At 40.9% G+C, this 19,344-nt stretch overlaps 1 protein-coding gene across 2 annotated transcripts in view; it reads left to right on the top strand.

The window, feature by feature from the left end:
* Lrrn1 (leucine rich repeat neuronal 1) overlaps window positions 1-19,344 on the top strand; it is a 39,434-nt gene that overhangs the window by 9,561 nt on the left and 10,529 nt on the right. The window contains exon 2 of one of the 2 annotated variants that reach the window (XM_087658867.1): window positions 15,180-15,269. The gene's annotated coding sequence lies outside the window, so the exon portion shown is untranslated. 2 annotated transcript variants of the gene reach the window in all.

Raw genomic sequence — 19,344 nt, forward strand, 5'->3', positions numbered from 1 at the left:
GATTACTAATCACATATTTTTTGAACTACATTTAAAGTAATTTGAGTGGATAAAAGTACATTTTTGAAGATTATGTTCTTCTGGTCATTATTATCACCATGTATATTATTATATAATTACGGGCTCAATTTTCAAAAATTGGCAACTTAGGGGATAGGGGATGGCTCCATGAGCCATGTGCTTTCTGTTTGGGTCCCAAACTTCTGTATTATAAGGGAGACAAGATGTTGGCATGTACTTGTAATCCCAGAGCTGGGACACCGGGATACCTGGAGCTTGTTAGCCAACCATTCTAGCTCAGCCAGTGAGCTCCACACTCATTGGAAGAGCTGCCTGAAAAACTAAAGTGGAAACCAATAGAGGAATATACCCAATTCTGACCTTTGACCTCCACATTTATGTGCACTTCACATGTGTATATATTCTCCCACACATAGGCACATACACATGACCATGTACCAACAACCAAACAAATGATAGGCACCATTCTGTTACACTTAGAAAAGGCAGATGTAAAGTGTTTAACACTGAAAAAAGATTACTGTCTTTAACATTTGCAGAGGTAAGTTGCAGAATCATGAGGGAAAGCGTTAAATGATTTTTCCCAGATCTTCAAGCTGTGAGCAGTGTTTAAAACAACTACTTGAGCTATTTCTAAAGATTGTATTCATTTAGGGTGTCCCACAGCCATGGTAGTGACACAGCAGAACAGCGTGCCAGTCAGTGCTGCAGTGTTTCAGGATGTACAGCCCAAAGTCCGTGGGGTGGGTGCAATAACAATGCAGTTTTTAGAATTAGGGAAAAAAATAGTTTCAAACAGTCTCCGAGGTTTGGCAGTATCTCCTTGAGCCTGAGTATCCCCATCTACAAAATTGAGATTATAATGATAAAACCTGCCTTATGCCACCAACATGCATACAAAGTCCTTCACTTAGTGCACGGTAAATGGTCCTTAGTACATAGTAGCAGTGCACAGAAGAGGAATTATGCCAGCAACTGAATGTCTGCATTTCTAGGATGCTAATTCCAAGACTAGAATTTAAGGGACAAGAAGACTCGGAGTAGATGTTCCATGAAGTCACTAGCTCACACAGATGGCACCTTTTGTCACTGAGCATAAGAGAACTTTGCATTTAAGAATTGGCAAGTAGAAGCTGCATTCAAACCTTTGTTGTTATTTCCAGATCATATCTTGTGCTAGTCCATTTCCTGTAGTTATAACAAAATACCCGGGGCAGTATATTTAACAAAGCTTATTTGGCTGTGGACACTGCTGACTAGAGAGTCATTTACCACACTGTGGCCCCCTCGTTGTGTTCTAGTATGCAGGAGAACCTCCATGGACACGGTTATAAGTAAACAAAGACATAGGACAAGTGAGGCAGTGAAGTGAGCCTGCTTCAGAGCACTCATTCCCACTGGAGTCTGGTTAACATCACAGCCTCTCCCCTGACACAGCTAGCAGAATTTCATGGGCACCTGAAAGGGAAAATCTGGAATATCATCTTTGAACTCTGTGTGACAGGGAAAGGAAGATCACTTACGAAGAGCCTCATACACGTTGTCTAGTTTATCTCATAAACATGTCTGTTTAACAGTGGGTAAGTTTACTGGTTATCGGTAAAATTCATACATACTCTTAGTTCTTCTTCTTCTTCACAGATGGTTACTTGCCTACCTTTGGAGGCTAATGAATAGGATTTTCTAAGCGTATAGAGAGGAGTGCGTAGCAACACTGAAAGTTAAGTATTGTAGATATGGGCGGTGGGGGGAGGAAAAAGTAAAACAAAAAACCTGACATGCCCAGCGTGTGTCAGTTAGTAAATAGAGAAGAACAGGAGATCTTAGCCTTGTTTCCCACCCAAGCCTGAGTTACTCATGCTGCCTTTGCTTTTCTTGAGTCTCCTCCCTGTCCTCACCTCAAGTATAGAACATGCTGCCTTAATTTAAGATTATTTATTTATATCACTATAATGCCATCACTACCACACAGCTCCATAAGGGAAAAGCCCACAACTTAGTCTCTGGTTCCTGGCACCCGTAAGAGTACTTGGCATAGGGAAAATGCGCTCAGCAAATATTCAGTGAGTAGGAGAAGAGATGTCCGTAGTGTGTCTGTTTCACTTTGCCAAGGCTGCATCTTCTAAACAATATTTAGTTATTTCCTCTGTACTCGGATAGAAGATAAGTCCTTCACATGCCTGCATTACACTCAGATGTTAGTGCATGTCTCTCTCAGAGAGGTTGTTATAGAACATTGAACTCAATTTGAGAAAGCTTTCATGGTATTATTCCTAAAGAATGTTATTAATCCAAGTATTCATTACATGAACGTAGAATTCAGAGTTTCTCTTAGAAAAGCAATGTGAGGGATATGTAAAATTACACGGTCTTATTTCCATCCTAAATGAGCTTGCAGACACGGTGAGATATGGTGAATGGAAGCAAGAGAAAATAATTAAGTGACCCTCTGTCGTTGCTCTTGAGCAAATCAGATAAAACAGAAGACGAAGCCAGATGCATTTAGGGTTGACTTTCTGCTATAAGGCATACTGGCTGTGCAATCTCGGTTGGTTTTAAAAGACTGCTTTTTCCCCCACCCTTTCTCATCTGCAACTAGGAGTATATATGGGAAAGAACTTGGCACAGTTCTCAGAGCATGACAGTCTGCAGTTCAGTCATTTGGCAAACAGTGACAGCACCGTTTGTGAGCAGATTCTTTTTTTCCCCCATAAGCTGGGGATACAGTGGCAAGCAAAGTGGTTGATACAGTCTGCCTTCCCGTGTGGAGTTTGCCAGCTGCTGGGAGAGAAAGGCAACAATCCAGGCATCACATATGTAAATATGAAATCATGACTGTATTAAGTCCAGTGAACATGGGGCCTGAAGAGTATGACCTGGCGATATTTAAGAGAAGACCTCTCCGAAGAGGTGATCTTTGAACAAGAGCCCGTAGAATGATTAAGAGCTATCCAGGCAAAGGGGACGGATCAAGGAAAGCTTGAGAATGAAATCCCAGAGGTGAGAAGGAGCTTGGTGGGCTTGAAGAGCAGGAGACAGAATAGCATGACTGAAGACCAGAGTCAGCAGAGTTAGCATGATGAACTGGGAAAGAAGGGTTTGAAGTACATTGAGAAGAGGTGGGGCTGGAGAGATGGCTACCTAAGCATGGGAACCTGAGTTCAAATCCCCAGCCCCTATGAGAAAACCAGGCATGGGGCAGCTGTGCACTCCTGTAACCCTAGCACTGGGAGGCAGAATAGGAGTGTCTTGTAGGCTTTCCTTGATAGCTTAATCGGTGAAGTCCAGGTCCAATTGCTGACCCTGTCTCAAAATCCAAAAGGTGGAGGGAGAGTTGGGGAAAGACACTCAAATGTCAGCCTGGACGCCAATGGGCATGCATGAGTGTGTGCATCTCTGAACATGAATGCACAATACATTAATAATAATAATAATAATAATAATAATAATAATAATAATAATAAATGCATGATGTATGGTCTTGGGAAAGGAAAAAACAGAAGACTTAAGTTGCTTACTAACAGAACAGCATAGAGTCCTGGCTGGCTGTGCGGCATGCCAGTGTCTCACATATTTGTTATGTTGTGTGTCCAGCTCTAAGAATAATGGTCACATGGTTTGGGGGTTCTCTCCTGTATTATGTATAGCCTTGTGTGTATCAATTAAGTAAACTGAATCTTATCAGAAAACAAACCATAGGATTGAAAGAATGAAAAGAAAAAAATGAGTGCCAAAATAGCAGTGTCTTATAAGTTAGATTCCTACTTTTGACTTACGTTCATTGCCTTCTTACCCCTTCTACCATGCTTTCCTTTTCTTATCGCTGAGTTAACTGACAAGCCATCACCTATGTTGCCCATGAAACACAATTTCTTAATACTGATTTGGAAGTATCTTGAAAGACTCTCATGCACATGACTCATGTATGGGATGTCATTCTTGCCTATGACCTCCACTTATGGAAATCATACTTCCTTGGCTTCATCTTACAATAATCAGAGAATGGAGCCCAGTGGGGAGGCTACAAGCTCTTCTGTGAGAGTTACATGCTGACTACCTTCCCCTGAGGACTAATGTCTGACAGGTATTCGTTAGTGATTTGTCCTTAGGCGTAAGATCTACTCCCCTGTCTAATCTCTGTCACTGTAGCTCATAGCTCTCATCGTCCCACTGAATGAGGAAGATTCCTCTTGTAATCATTTTATTTTCACTGTTGTATCTACTTATAACTATAATCAGATAATGTTGCCAAGTAGTCTAGGAGATGGTAGAGGTATAATCCGCGCGCACGCGCACGCACACACATGTACATGTATGTATAGGAGCAAAACTTGGGAGGAAGCTGTGCATACACATGGGTGTGCATGTGTGGGTACCTGCAGAGACCACAGGTCAACCAGTACTCTCTCAGGCAATGTTTTATACAGAACCTATAACCAGGTTGGCTAGGCTGGTTGACCAGGGAGTTCCAGGAATCCACCTTTCTCGGCCTCCCCAAGTGCTGGGATTACAAATATCTACCAACCACTGGCTTTTTAAACACAAAAGTATGTAGTTCAGGTGGATCACACTCTAGTCCTTGGGATTACAGTTCAAACACTTTGCTGACTGAGTTATCACCCGGTCTTTCCACTCAGTTCTTTTTAAGTAATGCTCTGTTGTATTTTATATTTTCACTGCATGATCCCTTTACTACTCACTTTTTCTTTCCTTACACTTTGAGATCTTAAGGGACCCGCTAGATGAAGTGACCTCCTAGATTTCAATCTCAGTACTGGAAGTGAGAATAAATTCACTCCAAACTCGTGGTTGTCTACATGCGAATGTCTGCTGGATCTTTTCACCCTGATAAGCGAGAGGAAATAATGTGTATATCAAGAATTAAGTGCATCTATGTGATCGAGTTTGCTTTCTGCCTAAGAAGGAAGCCACGGTGAACTGGCCCAGCAAGGAGGGGTGCCAAGCAGGAGAAACCCAGACCTTCATTTCCCACAGTCTGTCACCCCAGTGGAAATCCACTTGACTTCCAAAAGTGCACTTGCCTGGCTGTCTGCTAGCCTGGGAACCAGCCTTATCACAGGTGGCCTCTGTATTTAATAACACCCCATTTATTCATGTCTAGTTAGCTGTGATGCCTAATAGATGCTCCTAGAGTTGTTGTTCCCAAATATTCCCCTTCTTTGTTACTGTCACTGTGATGCCCAGGCCAGGTCTCCTTACAGTTTTATGTAGCTTGTGTTGAGGCTTATTAACCCCTTCCCAAAGGTTCCTGTTTGTTCTTACTTCTTCCCTCTACCTTGCTCATAGATAGTGAATTGATCCTCATTAGAGAACTGACCCAATAAGAAGTAAGTGAAAATACCTTAGCAAATCTTCAGAGCCCTGTATTTACTTCCCTGTCTGGATTTCCATCCCTCTCATGGCACAACCTAAATCCCGCTCAGATGTTACGTAATTCCTATGCCACACACTTGTTCCAGGTGTCTGCTGTGGACTTTAACCAGTAAGGTGCTATTCACTGGTAAACAGCTGACTCTCTTTTTAGATGCTACAATATGTAGGCTGTTAGGCCCCCAGTGTGTCTGTGGACTAGATTTAGAGAAACACACCTAGCTCCAAATGCCAGCACTTTACATATAACTTCCCCTCTATACAGAATACAGTGCAGCTCCCTCCACTCCTCTGCCCCAGAAGCGTTGCTCAATAAATTGGAGTGCATGAAACACCTAACACAAGCACATGTTGGTGGTAATATTTATCATCCCCAAACACTACACTAATGTGTGTGTTCCCTAGGTTTTGAGACATAAAATCCACAAAGTTGTATGTTTGTATTCTTAGCCATCATGGTGGAATCTAGTGCTGTATACTCCAAGAAAGTGACTGATTTTCTGGTTTTGTTTTAAAAATCCATTGTTGTTATCCAATGTTAAATACAATGTTGACTAGTAATGCAGGCTTGTAATCCCAAGCACTTATGAGTCTAAGGCCAGAAAGATCACAGGTCCAAAGCCAGCTTGGGCTACAAAATGGATTCAAAACAAGCTTGGGGGAATTTTGTGTAAAATCATTTTAAACATAATGGACTATAGGTGAGTGGCAGAGCATTTGTATATCATATACAAGGCTTCATGTGAAATCCCCAGCACCAGAGAACATATACATGTTCATATTTATGCATGTGTGTATTCCTTCATTGTTATAAATATTTGAATTATTTGAATATCCCATAGTTTAGTTTGTCCTTAAACCTAAAATCCTGTAGAAAATTTGTAAGGCGCATAGTTTTCTTGGACTGTATCAGATGGCAATGACGGTTTTGTCCAGTGCAGAGCACCAAAACAAAGAGAATGAATTTTTGTAGTTAAGACATGCCCAACTGTCCTAATGTGACAATGTTTTCAACTTAATATGGCTAGAAAGGAAGGGACAAAGGGAGGGAGGAGAGAGGGATGGGGGGATGGAGGGGAAAGAGAGGCAATATAAATGTATGTGGTTTCATACACAGTTCCTTTAAAATTCTTCCCCATTGTTTCTCCTCTTGGAGTTGTGCCTGATTTTATTACTGATTTTCACCCAAACCCACTGAGGAACAGGGTGTTTTGGTGTTTCTTTTCCAGTAATCGCTTGATCCACAAAATCTCATGAGATGACATGGTTGTTTCAGAAGAAGAAAGTCAAGTACACATTGAGAATAGCAGAGAAAAGGAGATGGTATATATTAGTCAAAATTGTATGTTATTCAGAAAGAACCATTATTTAAGAGATAACTTTAGTGTTTGCATCATTCCTAAAGTGACTTTTATTTTTAAAGTTCAAAATGTTAACTATAATTTCTATTAGAAAAACCATGGGCCGAGTATGTAATAAAGATGATTTTCTAATAACATTGTGTTACTTTATAGTTTAATGGTTAAGAATTATACTGTGGATATTCAAGGATGGCTATTCTTTTTACTTAGAACTTAATAAAACTCATGAATTGAAGAAAATGCATGGAAAGCATGATTTATAGTACCCGTGGGCATGTTAATGTTTTCAGCTGTTCCCTTGCACCATTCGATTAGATCAGACCTTAGCTGCATAATGAAGGACCAGCCACTTAAGTGCTCCGGTAGGTTTATGGTGCCCAGGTCATCTGAGCTCTGAGCACATTGGAGTACTGGACCATTAGTTTCAAATGCATATAAAGATGGGGGACACATCATTATCAAGGAAATGCTATAATAAGAAATGGTTTCAAATTCATGAAAGTAGTTTCCACCTGATTGTAATTTGCTAAAAAAACAATTTAAAAACCTGATTAACAGAAATTCTCGTTAACTAGCTGCCCCTTCCACACACACCTATCCCAAGTATACTTTTGGAACAAAAAGGGAAACTTGTAAGAAAATAAATTAATAACAAGGGCTCTGGTTAAAATTATATATCCATTAGGAATTCATTATCATGGTTTTGTGGAAAATTATGTTAAAAAGTAAACTTAAAAGGGGAAGAAAAATATTAAAGTTTGAAACTACAAGCTTTCTAGGAACCTTGAGCTAACCAGAATTTAAATTTGCAAATTTTCCAAGCCTACCATTTTTGTGGATTTTTACACCAAAAGTTGGTTTCGTTTTATGTAATGAGTAGAACACTGCATTGTATCCCCGTGTGCACTGAAATCCAGGCAAGCAGTTGAAGCAAGTATTTTATCAGATAAAATACTAAAAACTCAAAAGCTAACAAACCTGGCTTAAAATCAACCCTTGTCCTAGTTGTTTCGGGAATTCTGACACTTCAGTTAGTCAGGGTTCTCTAACAAACAAACGAACAATAATTGAACCAGCAGGTAAACAGGCAGATAAGTGGTAGATAGGTAGATAAATGGCAGATAGATAGATAGATAGATAGATAGATAGATAGATAGATAAATGGATGGATGGATGGTGGATGGATGATGGATGGATAGACAGACAGACAGACAGATCACCCAGTCAGGGTTCTCCAAAGAAACAGAACTAATAGAGCATATGGGCAAGTAGATAATAAGTAGGTAGGTAAATATAGGATTGATTGATTCATTGATTGATTGACAAATAAATGATAAGTGAGAGTTTATGAGAATTGCCTCATGATTCGGGAGGAGTCTACAACAGACTTATGTCAAACTAAAAGGTCCTGAAACTTACACAGGCCCAGTGTGATGGGCATATATCTCACCCCCACCTGCTGCCCCATGTCCCTCCACCCCAACCTCACTCCATGGTTTGGGCCCTGCCTTCTGGCTTTGCCCATTGCAACACACTTTTCCTCAGAATATAGGGATAGAGTTTTCTTTCTTCTCTCAGTGTGGTAACGTCACACAGTTCTTCACATCCTATTAGGCAAGTTATATAAAAATAGTTTAGAAGAGGCATTGGAAATCAAGTTTATTTTAAGAGTTCAGGGACAGCTGGCTTTGTTTTGCTGCTCTAAAATGTACAGCTCGGTGTGCTGGCTTCCTCCCAAGCCAAAGGACAACTGACATTTGCCAAATATCGCTATATTATATCTTGACCAATAGGAGAGTTTGTGCCACACATGCACATGATTTCATACATTTGACTCTTATCTATCTATCTATCTATCTATCTATCTATCTATCTATCTATCTATCTATCTATCTATTGTATTTCCTTACTTAGAAACAAGAGCCAATGTGTTGCAGGCTGACCGTGAACTCATTTCACAGCCAATGGCTATGAACTTCAGGCCTCCCTGCCTTCACCTCCTCTAATGCTGGCATTGCTGGTCCACGTCAGCATATCTGCTTAATGCAGTGCTAGAGATAGAACCCGGGCTTTCATGAACACAAAGCAAGCAATTTGTCAACCCCAACCATGCTGGAGCCAGGCACTTCTTCAGATTTTAAAGGAGCACTTACATGTGGAAGAGATACATTCTTGACATTTTTCTAAAGTTTGGAAAGTTGAAAATTTCATGCAGCCAGACTCTTTAGAGAATGACACTACCTCAGAGATATAAGCTTCCATTTCATTGGAGATACCATTTTTTTAAAAATGTAAAAAGTTAAAATGTCAGATAACTGCTGGATTAAAATGATCAGAGACAGTGCGGAACCCTAGTAAGGCAAAGAAAAAAATGCAGTGAATATTCTAAAATAAATATAAGACTGGTGTATTTTGGTGGAGAGTGTATTTCCATTACTATAGGCCAGTCTTTAATTCTGCCTTGGAGAGAAGTCAAGTCTGCTATAGTCTAAAGGAGGTGCTCAGCTTGGTGAGCATGCAGAAACCTATTCCTTGGCATTACCAGTCTATTCACGACATTTTCTGACCTGACCGTGGTGAATCTTGTATTGTCATAGGTGCTCCGATAGTGTTGAGCGTCCAAAGTTATTGTAGCAATCAGCTCCATTGTCCCACTTAGTTAGCACAACACAGCGGAAGCTGCACCATATCCAAAGTAAAACTTCTAAGCACTATTCTATGAAGAATTTAAAGTAATGAACCTGGACCTTCCAGACGCGTTAATGTGGCCGCACTAAAGATATAGCATGCATCTAACATTTATTCATGCTACTAATTAGAGGACAATCATTTCATGTAGACACATTACAAGATGAAAGTTAAAATAATCTATAAAAGACTAAAATTAGTCAGTTTCACAATAGTTTTTATATCATTGTTCTTGCTAAAAGCAGCAATAAAAATAGGACAGTTGTTGTTTGTAGTTCTGTTTACCCTCCTGTCAGTTTCTCAGTTAGATAATGTTAAATTGCTTTTTTAATTCAAGATATGCAAATGGCCCATTTCTTTCAAAGAAAAAAAAGAACTTAATTGTACAAGTGATTTAACCAGAAAGAAAAATAAAATATTCTTTTGCAGTCCTGATTTCAGAAGTTTCCAAGTTATATCTGGTATGTGGCTTTCAAAATGTTGGAAGAACGTGGTTTCAGCATAGACTGAGATGGCTCATAAATAATTCCTGGTTTAGCTATGAGGTCCTTGGAAATGAAGGGGCGAGGTCGTTGAGTTTACTGGAAATGAAGAACTGGGTTGCCCTGTCTGCATCCATGAGAACCTCAGAAAGTACAGAACACAGACTGCTTTGCTAATCCATAGTGTGTATTGGGAGTGTGTGGGGAGAAGGCACATAAGGACAGTTGGTGCCTTAAGTATTAATAAAATGAGTATTATAGTATAGCCTCAGAGTAATTTATTATGTGTATTAAAACCACACACTTTATTGGTTCCCTAAGGCCAAAGGACCACACACTGGATGGTTTAAAACAATAGAAATTTATTGTTTCACAGTTATGGAGACTAGAGACCAAGATAAACTATTTCAATGTCAGCAGACTCAAGCTAGCTTGCCCCACTCCAGCTTCTGCAGATTTGGCTTGCAGATCCTCAGTGTTAACATTGCATTCTCTGGCCTTTCCAACCTCGCTCTTCCTTCATAGCACCCTGGGCTCAGCAGGTGAATGTCCTTGACACCAAGCCTAACCAACCTGTGCTCAGTCCCCAGTACTCACTTGGTAGAAGGAAAGAATTGACTCCATAGAATGCCCTAGCTGTAGACTTGTTTTTTGTTACACACACACACACACACACACACACACACACACACACACACACAAGTAAATGAAAAAAAAAACATTATGTTTAAAGAAAAGTAATCATATTGAGTTTGTTGCCTATCCCATTTCAGTCCCAGCTTTTCTTAACTAATTACATCTCCAAACCAATTTCCAAAAACAGTCATCATACAAGATCTTGAGATTCCTACTTCTCTTTCACAACACACAGTTCAGCCTAGACCAATCCTAGACATGTGTGTGTGACCTGGGCTTCTATATATGTGAACTCACTGCATTTTTTTACAATCCCCTAGTTTGTAAAGACTGCTGCCACACCCAAAGGGAGCCAGGAAGAATAAGAAACCAACACAGGTACAGAGTCAGATTTGGATATCAATCTGTGGTTCAAGTCTCTACTGATTTTTTGTGAAGAGCTACCCTCTCTGGTATATTTTCCCAACCCCTCCCTTTTTTGGTTATTGGCAAATTAAAAGATAATTTCAGGAGTTCCCTAGAGTAATTTCCACCTTCCTCACAATAATATGGACGTGTGTGTGTGTGTGTGTGTGTGTGTAAGAGAGAGAGAGAGAGAGAGGGAGAGAGAGAGAGAGGGAGGGAGGGAGGGAGAGAGAGAGGGAGACAGGGAGGGAAAGAGAGAGAGAGGGAGGGAGGGAGAGAGAGAGAGAGAGAGAGAGAGAGGGAGACAGGGAGGGAAAGAGAGAGAGAGGGAGGGAGAGAGAGAGAGAGAGAGAGAGAGAGAGAGAGAGAGAGAGAGAGAGAGAGATTTCAGTACATGTTTGAGTGTCCATTCTATGCACAGCCTTGTCTCATGGACACACCATCAGAAACAATTTGTGAATAGTTTCAGGAAGCCTTGCCTTTAGAAGTACACCAAGGCATGACATACAGTACAGGGCTCCACGGATTTTATAAGGGACATTTTCTATTATTTTTAACTATAGCCTCAGGAAGAACGATGGTGGTCTATAGTTCTTGACCTGAGAATACCTCAGTTGTAGTGAAGACTTACACTTTCTTCATCCCAAGAGTCTGTCGAAGTAATTCTTTTCTTAAGATTTTTAATTTCTTTCTAATTCCAAGTGTGACCTTCTCTTTGGAGAATTTCAAGTATGCATATTTTGATCAAGTCTGAGTCCTGCCCCATCTCTTCACTCCCCACTCCCACTCCTGTTCCCATCAGTCCCCCACCACTACTCCTGCCCAATGTCTGTGTTCTGATTTAAAGCCCATTGAGAGTCCACTCGGTGCTGCCGGCAAGTGCATGGCTACAGGACCATCACTGGAGCATGGATAAGTTCTCAAGACCAACATCACTGGAAAATGTGACTCTCCCTCACCTGCTGGCTACCAACTATCAATATATCTCCTTAGCCTGGGGGGTGGATGGGGCATAACGAGCCCCTCCCACCTCATTCTGGGTGTTTGTCTGTCTTGATCTTGTGTAGGTCTTATACATAGTAGTCCCCACCACTGTGAGTTTCTGTGTACCGTGGCCCTGTTTTGTCCAGAGTACAGTGTTTCTTTGTGATCATCCACTACCTCTGGATCTTACAACCTTCCCACCCTCTCTTCTGCAAACTATCCCTAAACCTTGGGACAAAGGGGCATGATATAGGTGCCCCATTTAAGGCTAAGTAGTCCTTCTCCCTCTCCCTCTCCCCTTCTCTCCCTCCCTATCCCTTTCCCTTTCCCTCTTCCCTCCCTCCCCTTTTCTTTCTCCCCCTCCCCAGCTCTGTCCCCTACCAGTTATGGGTCTTTGTGTTAGGCACCATCTTGTGAGTAGAAAGATGAGTACCTCAAGGGCAGTATTAAACTATTTCATTCAGCAGTGTCTCGGCTTTCCTGGTTTTCTTCTATGTGCTTGCCCTGACATCTACCAATTCCTTGAGCCTTTGTTCTTCACTGTATAGCAGAGCCAGAAAGTCTAATCCATGGAAGACTGTCTAAATATATTTTGTGACCCCTTGTTTGCTTGAGCTTACATTTATCAAACATTTGCAGACCAGACACTCTGTTAAGACCTGTGTCTACTGTGATGAATAAACACTACCTTGGACTTCTCTATCATTCTGTGAACATGAAGTCACCTCTGATTACATACAGGATAGAAACACACAGGGCAAAACCAAGCCTAGCTATGTCTTTATAGACACCAGGACCCAGCCAATAGCCTATGAGCTCCTCTGGGCCTGTGTATGGTATCTGGGTGAAGTCAGACCAAGACAGAAGAAGGTTGAAGTATCTAAACTTAGTCCACATGTCAGTCTTCAGTGGCACTTTTCCAAATACACATGCATCTCCAGAACCCATCTGGATGTAGTTGATCAAACTCTCAAGAGGCAAAAGAATTCACATAATGATATAATGTATAATGATCCCAGGTCAATGAACAGCTGGATTTGGAGCATGATAGCCATGCTGTCTGCAGTGGTAGTTGCTGGTTCACATCTGGCTATTTAAACCTAATTGAAGTCAATCAAAATAAAATAAAGCATAAACAATCCATTCCTTGTTCCCACCAGACACATTTCAAGTATGAAATAAGTACTCAAGAGCTGCCATGCTGGGATATGTACATACAAAATGTTCCTGTCATAGCAGGGAGTCATATTGGGTGGCACTGATGGAGCAGGGTGGTCACAGGACGGCAACTCTGATGTCTGCTTCACCGCTCTATTTTGACATATGTTGTCTTCTCATATGTTATCTTCGCGGATTACTGGTATATTTGTCTTGTTCTCTCTCATAAGACTGTAAGCTCTTTAAGGGCAAGATCTGGATGGTGTTTCTGGCCCCTTAACATCATAAACAATGAAGATCTTTTTAACTGAACTAAGTCAGGCAGATTCAGTCAGTACCTTCATATTGGATGTACTATGTGCAGACCAACACCAGATTTTTAGCAGAGACTGGAAGAAAAGGGTGGATTAGAGAGTAGATTTCTCTCAGTCACAAGTATGTGCAGATGGGGTGGAGCAGATGTGTTCTAAATTGAAAGATGAATGTTTGTTTGTTTGTCTATTTTGTAAGAAAAGGTTTTAAGAGTGCCTGTGAAGTTAAAAAATGAATCATTACTTCAAAAAGATTCATCTTGTCTTCATTACTATTAACTTCATCCTCTTAATTTACTGCTTCCATCTAGAGTAGCTAAGATGATGTGGTAGGAGAAAGGGTGGATTTCCATCTCTGGCTTCTGTTTTTGGTTTTGTTTTGTGTTTTGGTTTTGTTTGGTAGATGGTAGAGAATGAAACTTGCTGAGAAAGTTATTTTTAACAACAACCAGACAGGTGAATGGTTTGTCTGTCATCCAAACTGTCTTTCAACAAAGAGGCATATAAAGGCATTTTAACATAGTACACACAGAGGACACTTCTTTAAAGCAATTTCCTGTTGGTCTACAAAGCTGAAATCCTAAGTAACTAGAATGTGAAGATTTAATTAACATTTTATGACTTATTTCTTATCTTCAAAATAATGGCACATTTGCAAATGCATTCTGAAAATGAATTGGGAAGGGGAGGGTTAGGCTTTCAAGAGGCAATCCTTTTCTTTTCTTCTTTTATAAATAACAAATACATTTTATATATACCACTAGCAATTCAGTTTAATATCAAACCCCATAGAACTACAGGATTTTTAATATTTCTAATATGAACCATTATTACTGTTTTTTGTGTGCATTAGTGCTTTGCCTGAGGGGTATCTGTGTGAGGCCTCTGGTCCATTAGAATTGTAGTGAATAGTTGTGAGCTACAGTATGGGTGCTGGGAATTGAACCTGGGTCATTTGGAAAAAAGCAGTTACTGCTCTTAACCACAGAGCCAGCTCCCCAGTCCCCAGGACGCAATCTTGATTCATGGGAAGTTAACAAGTTGACCTTCCTGAGACCTGCCCAGGAAGACACTGGCTTATTCCTGTATATTGTGATAAAGTTGGTTTAAATTCTGGGAGCCGCCATATCGCCAGCTTGAGTTCTGTGGAAACTGAACTGGTTATGTTCTACAATTTTACTATTCTAGAAGTTTCTTGGGATAGAGAGCACTCCAGTCTTCTCTGTGGTTTGTTAAGATAAATCATTTGGGAGAAGGAATCTGCATTGTCTTCAACACCTTCTCCCAACCCCAATGCAAGAAACCAGTCTGTTGTTCTGATACTTTTCAATTTGCCCATTCACCTGACTCAAAATTGGGGAAGGGGTCCTTTGGGAACATCAAACGTCCATAGGAGGTGATGTCAGACGACAGGCTTTAAAGTCAAATGACTCAGTCTTAATTCTGCCTCTGTCATTTTCTAATTGTATCTATCTGAGGAGACCACTTCATGCCCGTGCTTCAGTCAGTTCTTGTGGCATCCCTACTCTCCTACAGTGTTATAACAGAAAAATATGTGCCAAATAAGTGTCTGGTAGAAAAAGAGGAAAAGCTGTTCCACATAAGTTTCAGAGACACAGTAATATGTTTGTAGGAGGAGCAGACACTAACTTGGATCTTCTGTAATGGGAACTCTAAAGGAAAATACGTTGTAGAAACGTGCTTTGTTGCAGACCCTGCTTACGACATGTTCCTTCATTCAGTTCTCACAACCTGCACATGAGGCATGACTACACGTGAGCTATAACTGTGTCCTGCTAACAGAGAAGGAAGCCAAGATCCAGGAAAGTGAGGTAATTTGTCTTTTGTGCCAATTCGTAGTGCTTGAATATGAACCTAGCTGTGACCTCTTCTTGAGACGTCTTTGGATTTTCTTTAAAAATAAGAATAAACAACTGAGCTCAATTTTTTTCTTATTAAGCCGAGGCCAAGAGTCATAAGGGGCTGCCCGTGGGGTCAGAATCTGAAAGAATCATTGCTCGTCTAGAATCCTAGAGCGGACAAATCCCTCCACATCATCTGCTTTTGGCTGAGCTGAGCATCTGCAGGAAAGAGATGTGCATACTCAGCCCAGAGATGGAGTCGAAAACGAGAGGAAAAGACTCAGATTGCTTAACTTTGGTCCAGTACTGGAGTCTCTACAGCCATGTACCTGAGAACTAGAGAGGATCTGGGGCTCCAGTTGCAGGAGGTCCTAGACCCCCTATTCCATGACTCACTGATTCCTTAGACTTTGTAAGACTGTAGACTGTAGACAGTATACTTTGGTTGCTGTTTCAGAACCTTGTTATAAAAACAAAGAGATTTCTATATCTTACAGATTTGGAGGATAAAATTTCAAGACTGGCTGACCCATTGGTTTAGCTTCTATTGAAGACTCATGATGGATCACTATAGATGTAAAGGACCATGTTACTGCTATGGGATTAATGGATGACAAACAACATCGGAGCTGACGCTAATGTTTTCACTCTGTGTTTGCATTTTAGTCACTCCATACCATGCAGGTCCCTGAGTTAAGACTATTATTAAAGTTAGCTATGATGTGTTATATTTTTTATGAGGCTCTGCAATCTTAAATCCATGATTTTCACCCCTCCTCATTTTTGTATCATCCTCTTTACCCATCTTTCATTTGAATTTCTATGTCCTTATACAGTTTACAACACGTGGTCAGTCATCAATATGAAGGTTTTAATTTATGCATTTTGAAGATTAAACTTGTGGTCTGGCTTTCCTTTTATAAAACAGATCAATAATTATGACCAATTTTTTGACATGTTTAAAAACAAAACAGCAATAAACATTGTTAGCTGACCTGACTAATGTTTGTAAATTGTTGGCCATCAGCATGATTAACTATATTCCTGATTTTCCTAAGCAAAGATTAAAGGGGAGATTATGGTGGGAGGGTTCAGAAACCACAAAGCAATTGCTAATCTGAGTGTGGTTATTTTTCCTGTACTACTAATAGATGGTTGGTTTGTAGGACACTAAAGACCAGTGACCTTCAAGATTGAGAATGAAGGAGAATGAAAAGATCACTTACAGCCTTACCTAAACAGCCCAGACTAAGTGAAGAAGGATAGAATCCGGGGCCAGTGAGATGCCCCAGTGACATGGGTGTTGGTCACCAAGCCTGAAATCCAAGGCTGATAACCTGAGTTCAGACCCTGAGAATGAACCAACTCCTATAGATTGCCCTCTGACCCACACAAATGCAGGATGGCATACCCCTCCCAAATCATTAAATGTAATTTAATTTTTTTAAGAAATCAAGAGGGGGCAGTATTCTATAAAAGACAGGTGGCTGGAGATTTAGAATGAAGTCAGAGTTGTTATCCGACTATGTGGCCCGAAAGTGAAAGGTTGGTTGAGATGCTCTTGGCTATCTCTGAAGCCTTCCTCCAACTTGGCTTCACCAGATTTTGCAGGGAAATAGCCCGCTTGCCTTCAATTAGTGGGAGCCCAGTCACAGTCTGAGGCCACTGCTCTATCCGCATAGCTCTTCTCAACCATGCCAAGCCACCCACGTGGACTGAACTCTTGCCATCTGGCACTGGACTATTGACTTCTCATTTTTCTTTTGTTTTGTTTTTGGTTTTTTTCTTTCTTTCTTTCTTATAATTTTCTTTGGTAATTCTTCAGTCCACCCAGACCAGCCCTGCCCTGTTTACCATGCCTGGCCAACACTCCTCAAAGGACTAATGTGCTGGCCATGCCCAGTTCCTCTTAGGAGCTGAATGAATTGTGACCCCAGCTTTTATGCTTAGCTTGGAGACCAGCTGCGCCTTTGAGCTTTTCCCAGAGACGGTGGCTGAGGCTGCACCTGCAGGGTGATGAATTTGCCCTGGCCTGAAAGAAGAAGGAGAGAGACAGAGAATCAAAAGATCACTTGTGCCCATCCTCTCTGCACACTGGTGTATTTATACCACTCACCCACCAGAGAACTTTGGAGTTCATTAAATAATAATTGCAGCATAAAAAAATAAAATGTGGGGAAAAACAATTATATTTTGCTTTGCCAGAAAGAAATGACCACGGATATTTAATGAGAGCTTTGGAAATGCTGAATTGAGGCATTTGGGATTTGCTTTGTCTCTCTACCAAATAACTGGGTCATTTTGATCACCTAGGGAATATCTACAGTTATATCTGCATACCTTTTAAATAGGACCTTCCCCCTCCAATAAAACAAAAAGGAAAAATGGGGCAAAGTGTCTTTAAAAAGAAAATCTAATGAAGTTTTCCTCATAGCAAAGCGTCACACCTTAATGTTTATAATTGTGGGTTTTCACACATGCAGTCTTTGCAGATAATATCCAGGCATTGCTATCTAATCATTTAGCTATCAAGTTTTCCCCGTAACTCAGCAGTATTAGTGGTCATGTTGGTCTATAACTCAGATGTTTCAACATGCCTACATGCTACAAAAGTCCTCAGAGAGCTGACGCTGTGCAACTTGCACAGCTGAAATGTGTTGGATTGGCTTACTCTCTCATGCACTGTTTTCTACTATGTTAGACCCACCAACCTTAACGTTCCTGACCCTGGAGAGCCAAGAAATTCTAAATTGGAGAACACTGGAATATTAAATTCTGTGTCTCCATCATAATTTAGTAACAAGAAGGGAAAAGAGGGCAGAAGGATAAAGGAACAATTGTTTCTCTTGAAAATAGCTGCGAGTGTAATTTTCCAGGGCTTCAGAAGAATAGGTAGATCCAATGGATCCTGAGGCTCCTTCTGGCCTGGGAAGTGAGGAGGACTTCTATTCTCTCCTTGGTTATATGAGTTGTTGAAGGTCAGCTATGAAGTTTGTGGTGACGACAAAATGAACCCTTTCTCTGGCAGGCATTTCACTGTGCTGTTTAGCCCACTCAGGCATACTGCTGCATTGCTAGCTGATGAATAATGTGGACTCTCAGGAGAGTTCTCTATGCAAAGGAGTCCCTGCAAGCTCCCTTCAGCCCCTGTGATGGGATAGGCTTTGTTGTTTGCTAGCGCACTGTAGAGACAGATCTTTTCCTCCTGTTTGGATTTAACATCTGTGATCACTTTTAACAGGACAGAGTGGTCCACCTTGGACAATGTCTGAACCAGGAATATTACTATGAAAAATGGCTAGACAAAGAAACCTAAGAGTGAGAAAGGGTCAAAGATGAAATAAAAAGTCCGAAAAATGAATGTCTAGCCTACGTGTATTAGCTGTTCAGATGCACTTGCCAGGCCCCTTTCCTTTAGAAGGGAAATAAGGTGAATCCCCCACAAGCAGTTTGCTATCATCTCTTTCTTGGCTCCATCTGCTGTATCCATCCACATTAGGTTCCAAACATCAATGGGCATCATCTGCTGGTTCACCCACTCACTGATTCCTTCTGTCCTCAATGTCAAAAAGAAAGATTTATATTCAATATGAGGCAACAAACCTGTAAATATAACATCTAGCATCTATTGGGCATTTGTGTGCTATGTGCCAGGCTTTCTGTCAAAAGTGTTACATCTGCTCTCTCAGTTCTCACTATGCTTGCAAAATAGATTTTATGATTTTCGTTTTTAAAGAGGAAAAGAAACCGAGACTTAGGAAGTTCTAATAATTGGCCCAAGGTCACAGGGCTGAATTGAAAACCAAGCCTTTCTCAAAGCCACACTTCTAATTCTAAAGAGAGGTTCCCGTTGGTTCAAAAGCTTAAAGGCCTTGAGAGGGTTAACAGCAAGCAAGCACTTGTGTGCACAGCAGAAGTCAGCATAGACTTCAGGTCCAGGACACGCCCTTCTGGAAGGTCATTCCACAGGGCTGACTTCATAATATCGAGTTATGGCCACTTCCATGTGGGCGGGGCTACTGGGAAAATTTGTATTGATATAACT

The sequence above is a fragment of the Rattus norvegicus genome, chromosome 4, assembly GCF_021556685.1.
Source record: "Rattus norvegicus strain SHRSP/BbbUtx chromosome 4, alternate assembly SHRSP_T2T, whole genome shotgun sequence".
In the NCBI taxonomy this organism is placed as follows: domain Eukaryota; kingdom Metazoa; phylum Chordata; class Mammalia; order Rodentia; family Muridae; genus Rattus; species Rattus norvegicus.